Raw genomic sequence first — 13,798 nt, forward strand, 5'->3', positions numbered from 1 at the left:
GATAGTGTGGGTCAGTTACTGGGCAGCACGATAAGGGTGGTATCTGGGGGCGCTTTAGTCACAACGTAGACTTTATCAGAATGAAACAACAGAACACTTTAGAAAAAAGGTAGGGAAGATCATTTAGATGTTTGTTACTGTAAAGGCAATCAGACCTCAGATTCCTGATTGGAAGACTGTGGTTTCCTATATTGTAAGCGTACAGATAACAGGAACATTTAAATGTAAATTCATTAAGACTTTTAATAGGGTCCCATTGCTAAAAACATCAACTCTAGTTGCCAATTTCATTTGTTTTCCAACAAAATTAAAGATGAAACTTTATTACTTGCTATCAGACTATGGATTCTTTACAGTAGAGTAGACATACTATCAGTTCTTTATTGTAAGACACACAGGGAACCCTTTACAGCATCAGTAGGTGGATTGTTTCCTCTAAGGTTGTACATTTTATAAACTGTGTTAAAGAACTCTGGGCAACATTTTTATTTTCCCATGCAGTGGGGCTGTGCCTGCACTGCATGGGTTAATTGCTCATTTTCGTCTAGGGGATTGCAGAACAGAGATATACTTACCTAATCCACTGATCCTCCGAGCATAAGACCAGTCCCCACCACTCCTGCCCCTCCATGCTAGAGGTCTTTTGAATGGATTGTTCCTGACATCATCACACCCATAGACCACCTCTGAATGTGAGGACGGCAGGAACAGTCCACTGTTAGATGTGGGGGAGCGCTGTTTTCCGGAGGTTCAAAATAATCAGGTAAGTAAAGCTTTTCCTTGTGCCTCGAGACAAAACGAGCTGTTAACCCATGCAATGCAGGCACAGCCCCACTGTATGGAAAATTAAACATTTTATCCCGTATTCTTTAAAAGTTTTGACAAGTTACTAATTTCTGCTGTAGGGGTAGTCATACAGTTGATTCTTTACAATAAGGGGAGTCCCTTGGTGTATTATTTTCCATAAGGATAGCCATATAGTAGATTACTTACTATAGGGAAAACATGGTTCTTCACAGTAAGTATAGTCACATTGTGGATTCTCTACTGTAAGGGTAGCTGCATGATGGATATCTCAATGTACGGATAACCACAAGGTTCTTTACAGTGATCATAGCCAAATTGTCATATTGTAGATTCTTTACTGTACTGATAGTCTTGTTATTTACAGTAATGAAAGCCACACAGTTTATTTTTTATTGAAAGATTTGCCATATGCTTGATTTTTTTTTAATATAATGGTAGCCACATGGTAGATTCTTTACTGCAATGGTTGCCATATAGTGGATTCTTTATATTGTGGATAGGTTATTTACAAGAAGACTAGCCACATGAGAAAGAGATATGATTGATTCTCTACAGTAAGGCTAGCCATTTGATGGTGATGATCTTTTCTGAGGGTAATCATATGGTCGGTTCTTTACTGTGTGAGCATCCGGTCATTGGATTATTTACAGGGTAGCCAGAATGCAGAATGCTATTATAACCATGGCCACAGTGTTCATTTTTCTTTTCATTTCCATAATAACTGTCAAAGTTGAGATTCTTTATTATAAGGGAAGGGTGGCTAAAGCCTAATGCTCACAATGAGAATATCATTCAAATTATTGTCTGGTTTTTTTTTTTTGCATGCTAGACTCGTATAGAAAATGAAGAGGTATTGCTCTGGAAGTGGTAATTTTTTCCGACTCTCTCATCATCTGTACTAGGCTTAATGTCTACAGGGTAGTCTTGATTGTCCCTCTTTGCAGAGCCTTGTTGCCAAAAATGTTGATAAAACAGCTGTTTCATTGCATTGTGCTCTATGACCCAAACACCTGAACTGTCTGTAATAACCTTTGCCTCATTTATTAATGTATCTGAACTATATGCTGGCCATTTCAATGAAGAGCAATCTAGTCTAGCCCTGGTAAAATGACAGCTGTAGTACAAATGTTTAAATCTGATTGGCTGCAGAGGAGAAACTCAGGCAGATCAATCTTCAGACGCAATGATAAATACCATCCAGAATGACTACATATTTCAGTGGATTTCACATTGCTTGTTGCTTTATCAAATATGTAAAACATCTAGTATGGAAAGATCTGACTGGAGTTGTATGAAGAAACACAGTGGGGAGGCTGTGCACCTCCTTCCCCCCACTCCGGAATTCATTCTTTTTACCACTCTATTCGGCGCCTTCTCTTTAGTGGTATTATTATACAGGATTTATATAGCGCCAACAGTTTTCTCAGCGCTTTACAATATAACGGGAGACAAAACAGCAACAATAAAGTTCAATACAAGAGGGTTAGGAGGGCCCTGCTCCTTGGAGCTTACAATCTAAGAGGGAGGGGCTAGTGGTACAAAAGGTAATAACTGTGGGGGATGGACTGGTTGGAGGAGTAGAAGATTCCATTATTAGCTGAAAGCAGGATAGGCTTCCCTGAAGAGATAGGTTTTCAGAGATCGCCTAAAAGTGAGCAGAGTAGGCGATAGTCTGATAACTTGGGGTAGAGAGTTCCAGAGGATGGGGGAAGCTCTGGAGAAGTCCTGGAGACAAGCATGGGAGGAGGAGACAAGGGAGCTAGAGAGCAGGAGGTCTTGCGAGGAGCGGAGATTATGGTATTTTTTCATACATATGAGGACTTGTGTAGCTCATAAATTCTAGCCATTCCTGCTTGGATGATCACATAGGAAATGAGGGAAAATCTCCCCACATGGGGGTCACAGGCAGCAATTAAACAAAGAAAATGATTCGGGGCAGAGCCAGCAGTGCTGGAACTTGTGGTATGTCAGCAGTTGGACCACAGGAACAAGTAGACAGTTTATCCAGGAAACTCTGAAAAAGATATTATTTATGATCTAGCTTTAGTTTCTATGCAGTGAACATATGATGGTGAATGGTCGATAAGATGTATTGTGTACACATACGTGTGTGTTCTTGTCTAGTGTAACCTTTCTCTGTTTCTCATTGACACCGCCATCATTTACACCATGCTGTCAGCTGCGACGGTATCGCTGGCAGGTGCACCATCACAGGTCATGTCAGGCTCTTCACATCCTGCTGTCCTGCTACACGCAGTGACACGATCTGCAAGCACCTCATTTCTACATCCACTTTACAGCACCTGGAACAGAGATGAAAGATGGGGCCCCTCCTCTGTACTCAGGAGCTGAGAGCAACCCAGGGGCATTCATTTCCCACCGTTTAATCTGCCTGTAGCAAGAAACAGCAGTTTTCCCAGCCAACAACTGCAATATGTGTGTTTCATCACCTGAAATACTCTATGCTGCTAAAGGACCCTGCTCTATCCTTCCACTATATAATTCTCATCTCCTGAAATGTGCTGCTGGAGGACCCTGCTCCTTCCGCTGTATAACTCTCATCTCCTGAAATGTGCTGCTGGAGGACCCTGCTCCTTCCGCTGTATAACTCTCATCTCCTGAAATGTGCTGCTGGAGGACCCTGCTCCTTCCGCTATATAACTCTCATCTCCTGAAATGTGCTGCTGGAGGACCCTGCTCCTTCCGCTATATAACTCTCATCTCCTGAAATGTGCTGCTGGAGGACCCTGCTCCTTCCGCTGTATAACTCTCATCTCCTGAAATGTGCTGCTGGAGGACCCTGCTCCTTCCGCTATATAACTCTCATCTCCTGAAATGTGCTGCTGGAGGACCCTGCTCCTTCCGCTGTATAACTCTCATCTCCTGAAATGTGCTGCTGGAGGACCCTGCTCCTTCCGCTATATAACTCTCATCTCCTGAAATGTGCTGCTGGAGGACCCTGCTCCTTCCGCTATATAACTCTCATCTCCTGAAATGTGCTGCTGGAGGACCCTGCTCCTTCCGCTATATAACTCTCATCTCCTGAAATGTGCTGCTGGAGGACCCTGCTCCTTCCGCTATATAACTCTCATCTCCTGAAATGTGCTGCTGGAGGACTCTGCTCCTTCCGCTGTATAACACTCATCAGCTAAAATGTGCTGCTGGAGGACTCTGCTCCTTCCGCTATACAACTCTCATCACCTGAAATGTGCTGCTGGAGGACCCTGCTCCTTCTGCTATATAACTCTCATCTCCTGAAATGTGCTGCTGGAGGACCCTGCTCCTTCCGCTGTATAACAATCATCTCCTGAAATGTGCTGCTGGAGGACCCTGCTCCTTCCGCTATATAACTCTCATCTCCTGAAATGTGCTGCTGGAGGACCCTGCTCCTTCCGCTGTATAACTCTCATCTCCTGAAATGTGCTGCTGGAGGACCCTGCTCCTTCCGCTATATAACTCTCATCTCCTGAAATGTGCTGCTGGAGGACCCTGCTCCTTCCGCTATATAACTCTCATCTCCTGAAATGTGCTGCTGGAGGACCCTGCTCCTTCCGCTATATAACTGTAATCTCCTGAAATGTGCTGCTGGAGGACCCTGCTCCTTCCACTATATAACTCTCATCTCCTGAAATGTGCTGCTGGAGGACCCTGCTCCTTCCGCTGTATAACACTCATCAGCTAAAATGTGCTGCTGGAGGACTCTGCTCCTTCCGCTATACAACTCTCATCACCTGAAATGTGCTGCTGGAGGACCCTGCTCCTTCCGCTGTATAACACTCATCTCCTGAAATGTGCTGCTGGAGGACCCTGCTCCTTCCGCTGTATAACTCTCATCTCCTGAAATGTGCTGCTGGAGGACCCTGCTCCTTCCGCTGTATAACTCTCATCTCCTGAAATGTGCTGCTGGAGGACCCTGCTCCTTCCGCTATATAACTCTAATCTCCTGAAATGTGCTGCTGGAGGACTCTGCTCCTTCCGCTATATAACTCTCATCTCCTGAAATGTGCTGCTGGAGGACCCTGCTCCTTCCGCTATATAACTCTCATCTCCTGAAATGTGCTGCTGGAGGACTCTGCTCCTTCCGCTGTATAACACTCATCAGCTAAAATGTGCTGCTGGAGGACTCTGCTCCTTCCGCTATACAACTCTCATCTCCTGAAATGTGCTGCTGGAGGACCCTGCTCCTTCCGCTATATAACTCTCATCACCTGAAATGTGCTGCTGGAGGACTCTGCTCCTTCCGCTGTATAACAATCATCTCCTGAAATGTGCTGCTGGAGGACCCTGCTCCTTCCGCTGTATAACTCTCATCTCCTGAAATGTGCTGCTGGAGGACCCTGCTCCTTCCGCTGTATAACACTCATCTCCTGAAATGTGCTGCTGGAGGACCCTGCTCCTTCCGCTGTATAACTCTCATCTCCTGAAATGTGCTGCTGGAGGACCCTGCTCCTTCCGCTGTATAACTCTCATCTCCTGAAATGTGCTGCTGGAGGACCCTGCTCCTTCCGCTGTATAACTCTCATCTCCTGAAATGTGCTGCTGGAGGACCCTGCTCCTTCCGCTATATAACTGTAATCTCCTGAAATGTGCTGCTGGAGGACCCTGCTCCTTCCGCTATATAACTCTCATCTCCTGAAATGTGCTGCTGGAGGACCCTGCTCCTTCCGCTGTATAACTCTCATCTCCTGAAATGTGCTGCTGGAGGATCCTGCTCCTTCCGCTGTATAACTCTCATCTCCTGAAATGTGCTGCTGGAGGACCCTGCTCCTTCCGCTATACAACTCTCATCACCTGAAATGTGCTGCTGGAGGACCCTGCTCCTTCCGCTGTATAACTCTCATCTCCTGAAATGTGCTGCTGGAGGACCCTGCTCCTTCCGCTATATAACTGTAATCTCCTGAAATGTGCTGCTGGAGGACCCTGCTCCTTCCGCTATATAACTGTAATCTCCTGAAATGTGCTGCTGGAGGACCCTGCTCCTTCCGCTATATAACTCTCATCTCCTGAAATGTGCTGCTGGAGGACCCTGCTCCTTCCGCTATACAACTCTCATAACCTGAAATGTGCTGCTGGAGGACCCTGCTCCTTCCGCTATATAACTCTCATCTCCTGAAATGTGCTGCTGGAGGACCCTGCTCCTTCCGCTGTATAACTCTCATCTCCTGAAATGTGCTGCTGGAGGACCCTGCTCCTTTCGCTATATAACTCTCATCTCCTGAAATGTGCTGCTGGAGGACCCTGCTCCTTCCGCTGTATAACTCTCATCTCCTGAAATGTGCTGCTGGAGGACCCTGCTCCTTCCGCTGTATAACTCTCATCTCCTGAAATGTGCTGCTGGAGGACCCTGCTCCTTCCGCTGTATAACTCTCATCTCCTGAAATGTGCTGCTGGAGGACCCTGCTCCTTCCGATATACAACTCTCATCACCTGAAATGTGCTGCTGGAGGACCCTGCTCCTTCCGCTATATAACTGTAATCTCCTGAAATGTGCTGCTGGAGGACCCTGCTCCTTCCGCTATATAACTCTCATCTCCTGAAATGTGCTGCTGGAGGACCCTGCTCCTTCCGCTATATAACTCTCATCTCCTGAAATGTGCTGCTGGAGGACCCTGCTCCTTCCGCTGTATAACACTCATCTCCTGAAATGTGCTGCTGGAGGACCCTGCTCTTTCCGCTGTATAACTCTCATCTCCTGAAATGTGCTGCTGGAGGACTCTGCTCCTTCCGCTATACAACTCTCATCTCCTGAAATGTGCTGCTGGAGGACCCTGCTCCTTCCGCTATACAACTCTCATCTCCTGAAATGTGCTGCTGGAGGACTCTGCTCTTTCCACTTTCTAGTTCTCCTCTTCTAAAGTATTCTGCTTCTAAAATATTTAACGTTCCTCTCCTTATAGAGAGAGGAACGTCACCCTCATCTTAAAAATGACAACAAAGACACTTTTAGAAATGTTTATTAATGGAAATCTAATAAACAGATACCCATAAATGCAAGCTTTGTTTTCAATACCTTATTTTTCTCCACCCTTCTATCTTCAGCTTCTTCAGCTTAACCCACTGATTTAACGGTTTTCAAAAAGTTACACTCAGTGCTGATTCACACATGTGCGGTGTGGATTGATGCAGTAGTTGTTCAGTGGTTCAGCCCAGGTTTACATCAGGTTCAGGTCAGGATTTTATCCTGTTCACAACTGATGACATGTACAGTTTAGAAACAGCCTGTCAGGTACCTACTGACGGTAGCTCTATGGATCCACAGACCAGGATTCCCCAGGGCGTGGAGTCTAAGCCCCAGTCTGCTTGTTCACCAGGGCCCCTGATGGTGGGGATGGACTTGGAGCAGGCTGAGACCTGGTCGCGACCCTTGGGTACATCCAGCAGTAGTAGCGGGAACCGCCAGTGGCACGTAGCTGGATAAGAGCCTGATGTGAAGAGGCAGAGCAGGCCTCGGCAGTAATGGATGGATCCATGCAGGATGGATGGACGGAACACACTGTGAAGTAGTAGCAGAGTCAGACAGGCCAGGTCGGTAGCAGTGGAGGCAGAACGGAACAAAGCAGCAGGCAGAGGATAGTCGGGTCACAGGCCAGATTCAGCAGCAGGTCAGACACTCAGGAACAGGCAGAAGAATGGTCAAAAACGAGCCAGGGGTCAGGGCAGGAGACAGTCAGCAGAAGTCAGGATCAGGCTGGGTTCGGCAACAACAAGATACTCTCACAGGAATAGGATAAGCAGGGAACAAGACCATAGGGCAACTTGGACATTGCAATGGCCAGTTTAAATAGCCCGCCCGGCGCCGACAGGCATGCCTGGGTCCTAGTGCCTGCCCGGCGCTGTCATTGGTGACAGGTGCGCCTGGGTCCTAGTGCCCGCCTCCCTGTGTGTCTTGTCGGGATCCTACGCATGTGCAGATTCGTGCGCCGCGGTGATCTTCTCGTTCCCTGACACAGCCTGTAATCTGCACCTGAACTGAACCACACTGCTCAGAAATCGGACAGGACTCTTTTTCAATCCACACTGAATCCACACAACCAGTGCATGGACATATGTGAGCAGGCACCATAGGAAGCAATGTCATGTGGATTGAATGTGGATCAAACCCCATCCAATCCTCATATATGTGAACCGGCACTCTAGATATGCTGTGAATGATAACTGTCACAGTTGCTTGCATTCTCAGTTGAACGGTCAAGCCATTAAATGGTTGGTGTTATAACTGATCACATGTGCAGCACCATGGCAACTACAGATCAAATAGAGGCCTATGGCCGGCTTCTGTTGAACAGGCATGTTTGAAAACCAGCATCTGATCGGCATCCAATCAGTGCTGGCAGCACTGACTGGTGTGTTCTGGTGGTGGTGGTGGGGGGCGGTCCCCTGTCAGAATGCAATAGCTCAGCGGGTAAATTGCTGTACTAATATTGGATAGTTAGTACAGTGAGCCCCCCTGAGCTCTTCAGTTTTTTTTTCATTCAGCTGCTGGGTTAAACGAAAAAAAACAAACAAAAAAACTGGTTTGTACCCAACATAAGATGGCAGCTTCCTTGGCTATAAAGGAGAGATTAGTTCCCCTTTAAGGTTTGAAAACGACAGATAAAAACTGATTGGTCTCTATGTACAACTGCTTCAGTTTTGATAAATTCCCCTCAGTGTGTGTTGAAGGTCACTTAACCATCCTTGCTTGCCTGGTAAATTAGGACAAAGGGCTGTGTCCATATGGCCACTGCATCCCCATAGAGGAACATAGGATGGCGGCACGCAGCTCCAGCCACATCAACAAATAGCCCATTTACGCTGTATGAGCCTCAGTGTCTATATAAATGAGGCCTTATTCTTGGTTGCAGGATTGCCTTCTCATTTTACTCAGTACAGCAAAACCAGCACTCACATGAACATGAGATGGGATTTCATAATAGAAGAGGATGCAGCCTTATGCATCAACATTATGACATTTTCACTGATTTGGACTGCAATTGATGATAAAACAGTTCACTTGAAGGCCTCGTTCACATGGGGCATACAAAAGTGTACCCCTGTGGAGGGCTGTGTTTACATGCATAGGGGATGTACAGGTTTTCCATGCGTCCCCATGCAGGCAGTTCTACAGTACTGCTGCCAATATAGAAGCAGGGCCCTGCACCCACACCAGCATGCATGTCACATTGAGAGCAGTGGCTGTGTCCGTGTAGCCGCTGTGTCCCAATAGACAGCAATCGGATTGTCTACATGAGGATACGCGGCTCTCTACGGGCATAGGGTGATGCACACCCTGTGTGAACGAGGCTGAAAAATCAATAAAGTGGATTTTCTAAGTTGCACACAGCTGCAATGCATCACATTTCATTGATTGACTTGTCATGTTTCCTGCTGTTGCTTCTCACAGAGATGTCAGACAATCAATGAGTACAGGTGATACACTGCAGGTTAGACGCCCCATAGACGAGAACAAGTGGGTACTATTCACAGGAGCAGCCAGCAGTTTAGTAAGCTTTGTGATCCCAGGACATGCCCGGACGTCTCTCCTTCCTTGTGCTGCTTATGGAAAGGGAATTCTGTACACACTCAGGGAGAATAAAGTGTCTCTGCTGCTCTGAGCAGCCAATCAGATTTAAGGGGGCTTCTTTGTCGTTTCTGACGCTAAAATTTAGGATGCATACAGACAAAAACATTCATCCAATATGGGCTGGATTGAAGAATGGATATACACTATATTGCCAAAAGTATTGGGACACCCCTGCAAATGATTGGATTCAGGTGTTCCAATCACCTCCATGGCCACAGGTGTATAGAATCAAGCACCTAGGCATGCAGACTGCTTCTACAAACATTTGTGAAAGAATGGGACGCTCTCAGGAGCTCAGTAAATTCAAGCGTGGTACCGTGATTGGTTGCCACCTGTGCAGTAAGTCCATCCCTGAAATTTCCTTGCTACTAAATATTCTACGGTCAACTGTTAGTGGGATTATAACAAAGTGGAAGCAACTGGGAACAACAGCAACTCAGCCACAAAGTGGTAGGCCACGTTAAATGACAGAGCGGGGTCAGCGCATGCTAAAGCGCATAGTGTTGCACAAGTTGTTGCACTGTCTGCAGAGTCAAGTGGCCTTCAGATTAGCACAACAGTTCATAAAGAGCTTTATGGAATGGGTTTCCATGGCCGAGCAGCTGCCTCCAAGCCTTACATCACCAAGTGCAATGCAAAGCGTCGGATGCAGTGGTGTAAAACACACCGCCACTGGATTCTAGTGCAGTGGAGACGTGTTCTCTGGAATGATGAATCATGCTTCTCTATCTGGTTCATGTGCGTTGAAAGGCAGGTCTTCCAATACTTTTAGCAATATAGTGTATGTCTGTAACCTTTCCCCTTCTTGGAGAACAAATGAATGACTGAGATGGATTTTTCTAGTCAATTGTTTTATAATAAAAGTGTCTTTAAAGCCTTCTCCCCATAAAGCAGAGACATGTGTTTATCAGCTGTGCACTGGCACTTTTCTATGGTGATTGCTGAGCAGGCACGCTGTACATGCAAGGCCAGTCCACCTTCACACAGGAACAGAGAAAGCAGCATGGCACTTGCAGCTATATCCGTGACCAAACGTTTTGAGAATTACACAAATATTACTTTTCACACAGTCTGCTACTTCAGTGTTTTTAGATCTTTTTGTCAGGTGTTACTATGGTATTCTGAAGTATAATTACAAGCATTTTATAGGCTTTTATTGACAATTACATTAAACCACTTGCCCTCCAGAGGATTTGCCCTCCAGAGGATTTACCCCCCTTCCGGACCAGGCCATTTTTTGCTGTTCAGCACTGCACTATTTCAACTGGTAACTGTCCGGTCGTGAGATGTTGCAACCAAACGAAATGTATGTCCTCTCTTTCACACAAATAGAGCTTTCTTTTGGTGGCATTTGATCACCTTTGCGATTTTTATTTTTTGCGCTATAAACACAAAAAGACCGAAAATTTAGAAAAAATACATTTTTCAATTTCGGTTATAAAAAATATCCAATAAACTCAAAGTTAGTCAGAAATTTAGGCTGATATGTATTCTGCTGCATGTCTTTGGTAAAAAAAAATATCAATACATGTATATTAATTGTTTTTTGTGAGTCTACAAACTATGGTATATATATTGGAATTTATTTTCTGTCTGCCTATCACATTTCTTGAGGTGCTAAAATGCCAGGGCAGTACAACCCCCCCAAATTACCCCTTTTTGGAAAGTAGACACCCCAAGGATTTTGCAGAAAGGCATGTTGAGTTCATGGAACATTTCATTTTTTGCCACAAATTTTTTGAATATGACAAATGTTAGACTTTTTGACAGCCTAGCTACATACAAGCCCCCAAAATCCAATGACCACCTTCAGGCTTTCAAAGGGCATATTTCCTCATATCACTTCCCCACTACCTATTAGTTTCCGAGGCTCTAATATGCCAGAATAGTACAAACACCCCCCCCCAAATTACCCCTTTTTGAAAAGTAGACATCCCAAGGAATTTGATAAGAAGCGTGGTGAGTATTTTACAGATATCATTTTTGTCACAGGATTTTGAAAAATAATAAAAGAAAAAATACATTTTTTATTTTCTTTCTCTGTTTTCCAAAAACATGTGGCAACAAATGAGATCTGCAAAATACTCACCATGCCTCTTAGCGCATGCAGGGGGGCAAGGGTGCTTTTTTTTTCGTTATTTTGATTTTTTAAATAATTTTTACACTGTCCCTTTCTTTTTTTTTTTTCATCACTTTTAATGCTGTCATAGGGAATGCAAATATCCCCTATAACTTCAATGGGCATTGTCATATATTCTTTTTTGAGAAATCTGGGGTTTATCAGACTCTAGATATCTCCTCTGCCCTTACATTATATAATCTCACCAAGACTGGTGTGATCAGATGCTTTCCCAATACAAATGGCGCTGTTTATATCCTGTGAAACTGAAGCTATGAAATGCTCATAGCTTCCGATTTCTTAGACTATAGAGATGATTGGAGCCATTCTGGTCTCTGATTTGGTCTATGGTCAGCCAGTGGAACTGCTGGCTGCATTCTCGGATTCCCCTGTGGGACAGGAGAGCCCAAGAAAACTGTGAAAGGCAGCGGGGGATCCATTCCCTCTGTTTGTAAAAACAATTCAGCAGCTAACTGGCCACTAGGATTGCTTTTATATGAAAGCTGATGGTTGAAAAAAACGATACCAGGATGATGCCTGTAGCTGCAGGCATCATCCCGGTATAACCACTCAAAGTCCACGAGGTACCAGTACATTGCTGGTCCATGTTGGGCATATGTGTAACAGCAGAGAACACGGGCATACGATGAACTGGCTCTGTGGATCAACATGACCGCAATTCATTCTTTTCTGTAATGCAAACTGACTGGCAAGAGCTGAATTTGGGTGGGTGACGATGTATTGTTGTGTGTATAAATTGCTTTGGCCCACAATCAATTGATACAAATGTTCCGTGAAAAACAGTGGAGGGGCTAAACAGTAGTGCTGACAGCAAATGGGGCTGATCCTGCTAACTCTGCGTTTTTGGGGACACTATACAAAGCAGGCACTAGTATAGTTCTGTATGTGATCAATATCTTGACCTGTACAAACTCGCCCACTCGGGCGTGCAGCACCCCCCGTGTTAGTACAGCCAGAGCGACGTATGGGTACGTCACTTTGCCTGTAGCTGCCACCCAGCCGCAGTACATTGCGGGCAGAAAGCGGTTACGTTTATGCAAAGAGTCAATATTTGCAGTGTTCACCCTTCTTTTTCAAGACCTCTACAGTTCGCCCTGGAATGCTGTCAATCAACTTCTGGGCCACATCCTGACTGATGGCAGCCCATTCTTGCATAGTCAATGCTTGGAGTTTGTCAAAATTTGTGGGGGTTTTTTTGTTCATCTGCCTCTTGAGGATTGACCAAAGGTTCTTAATGGGATTAAGGTCTAGGGAATTTCCTGGCCATGGACCCAAAATGTTCATGTTTTGTTCCCCAAGCCACTTAGTTACCACTTTTGCCTTATGGCAAAGTGCTCCATCCTGCTGGAAAAGGCATTGTTCATCACCAAACTGTTCTTGGATGGTTGGGAGAAGTTGCTCTTGGAAGATGCTTTTGTACCATTTATTCATGGCTGTGTTTTTAGGCAAAATTGTGAGTGAGCCTGCTCCCTTGGCTGAGAATCAACCCCACACATGAATGGTCTCAGGATGCTTTACTGTTGGCATGACACAGGACTGATGGCAGCGCTCACCTTTTTATTCACTGGACAAGGTTTTTACCAGATGTCCCAAACAATCAGAAAGGGGATTCATCAGAGAAAATGACTTTACCCCAGTCCTTAGCAATCCAATCCCTGTACCATTTGTAGAATATCAGTCTGTCCCTGATGTTTTACCTGGAGAGAAGTGGCTTCTTTGCTGTCCTTCTTGACACCAGGCCATCCTCCAAAAGTCTTCGCCTCACTGTGCATGCATATGCACTCACACCTGCCTGCTGCCATTCCTGAGCAAACTCTGCATTGGTGGTGCCCTGAACCCGCAGCTGAATCAACTTTGGGAGATGGTCCTGGCACATTCTGGACTTTCTTGGGTGCCCTGAAGCATTCTTCACAACTGAACCTCTCTCCTTGAAGTTCTTGATGATCCAATAAATGGTTGATTTAGGTGCAATCTTAGTAGCAGCAATATCTTTGCCTGTGAATCCCTTTTTGTGCAAAGCAATGATGACTGCACGTTTCCTTGCAGGTAACCAAGGTTAACAAAGGAAAAACAATGATTTCAAGTACCACCCTCCTTTTAAAGCTTCCAGTCTGTTATTCTAACTCAGTCAGCATGGCAAAGTGATCTCCAGCCTTGTCCTCGTCAACACTGACACCTGTCTTAATGAGAGAATCACTGACATAATGTCAGCTTGTCCTTTTGAGGCAGAGCTGAAATGCAGTGGAAATTTTTTTTGGGATTTAGTTCATTTTCATAGCAAAGAGGGA

The 13,798-nt window shown here is 45.3% G+C and overlaps 1 long non-coding RNA gene across 1 annotated transcript in view; it reads left to right on the plus strand.

Annotated features, from left to right (window-relative positions):
- The first annotated feature begins 601 nt into the window (after positions 1-601).
- The window catches only part of LOC149456646 (uncharacterized), a 125,886-nt gene continuing 112,689 nt past the window's right edge, over positions 602-13,798 (plus strand). The window contains exon 1 of the long non-coding RNA XR_016313826.1: positions 602-763. This is a non-coding gene — a long non-coding RNA (uncharacterized LOC149456646). The remainder of the gene's footprint in view (positions 764-13,798) is intronic.

Source organism: Staurois parvus, unplaced genomic scaffold (genome assembly GCF_062004578.1).
Source record: "Staurois parvus isolate SC_StPar_1 unplaced genomic scaffold, SC_StPar_1.0 ptg000352l, whole genome shotgun sequence".
Taxonomy (NCBI): Eukaryota; Metazoa; Chordata; class Amphibia; order Anura; family Ranidae; genus Staurois; species Staurois parvus.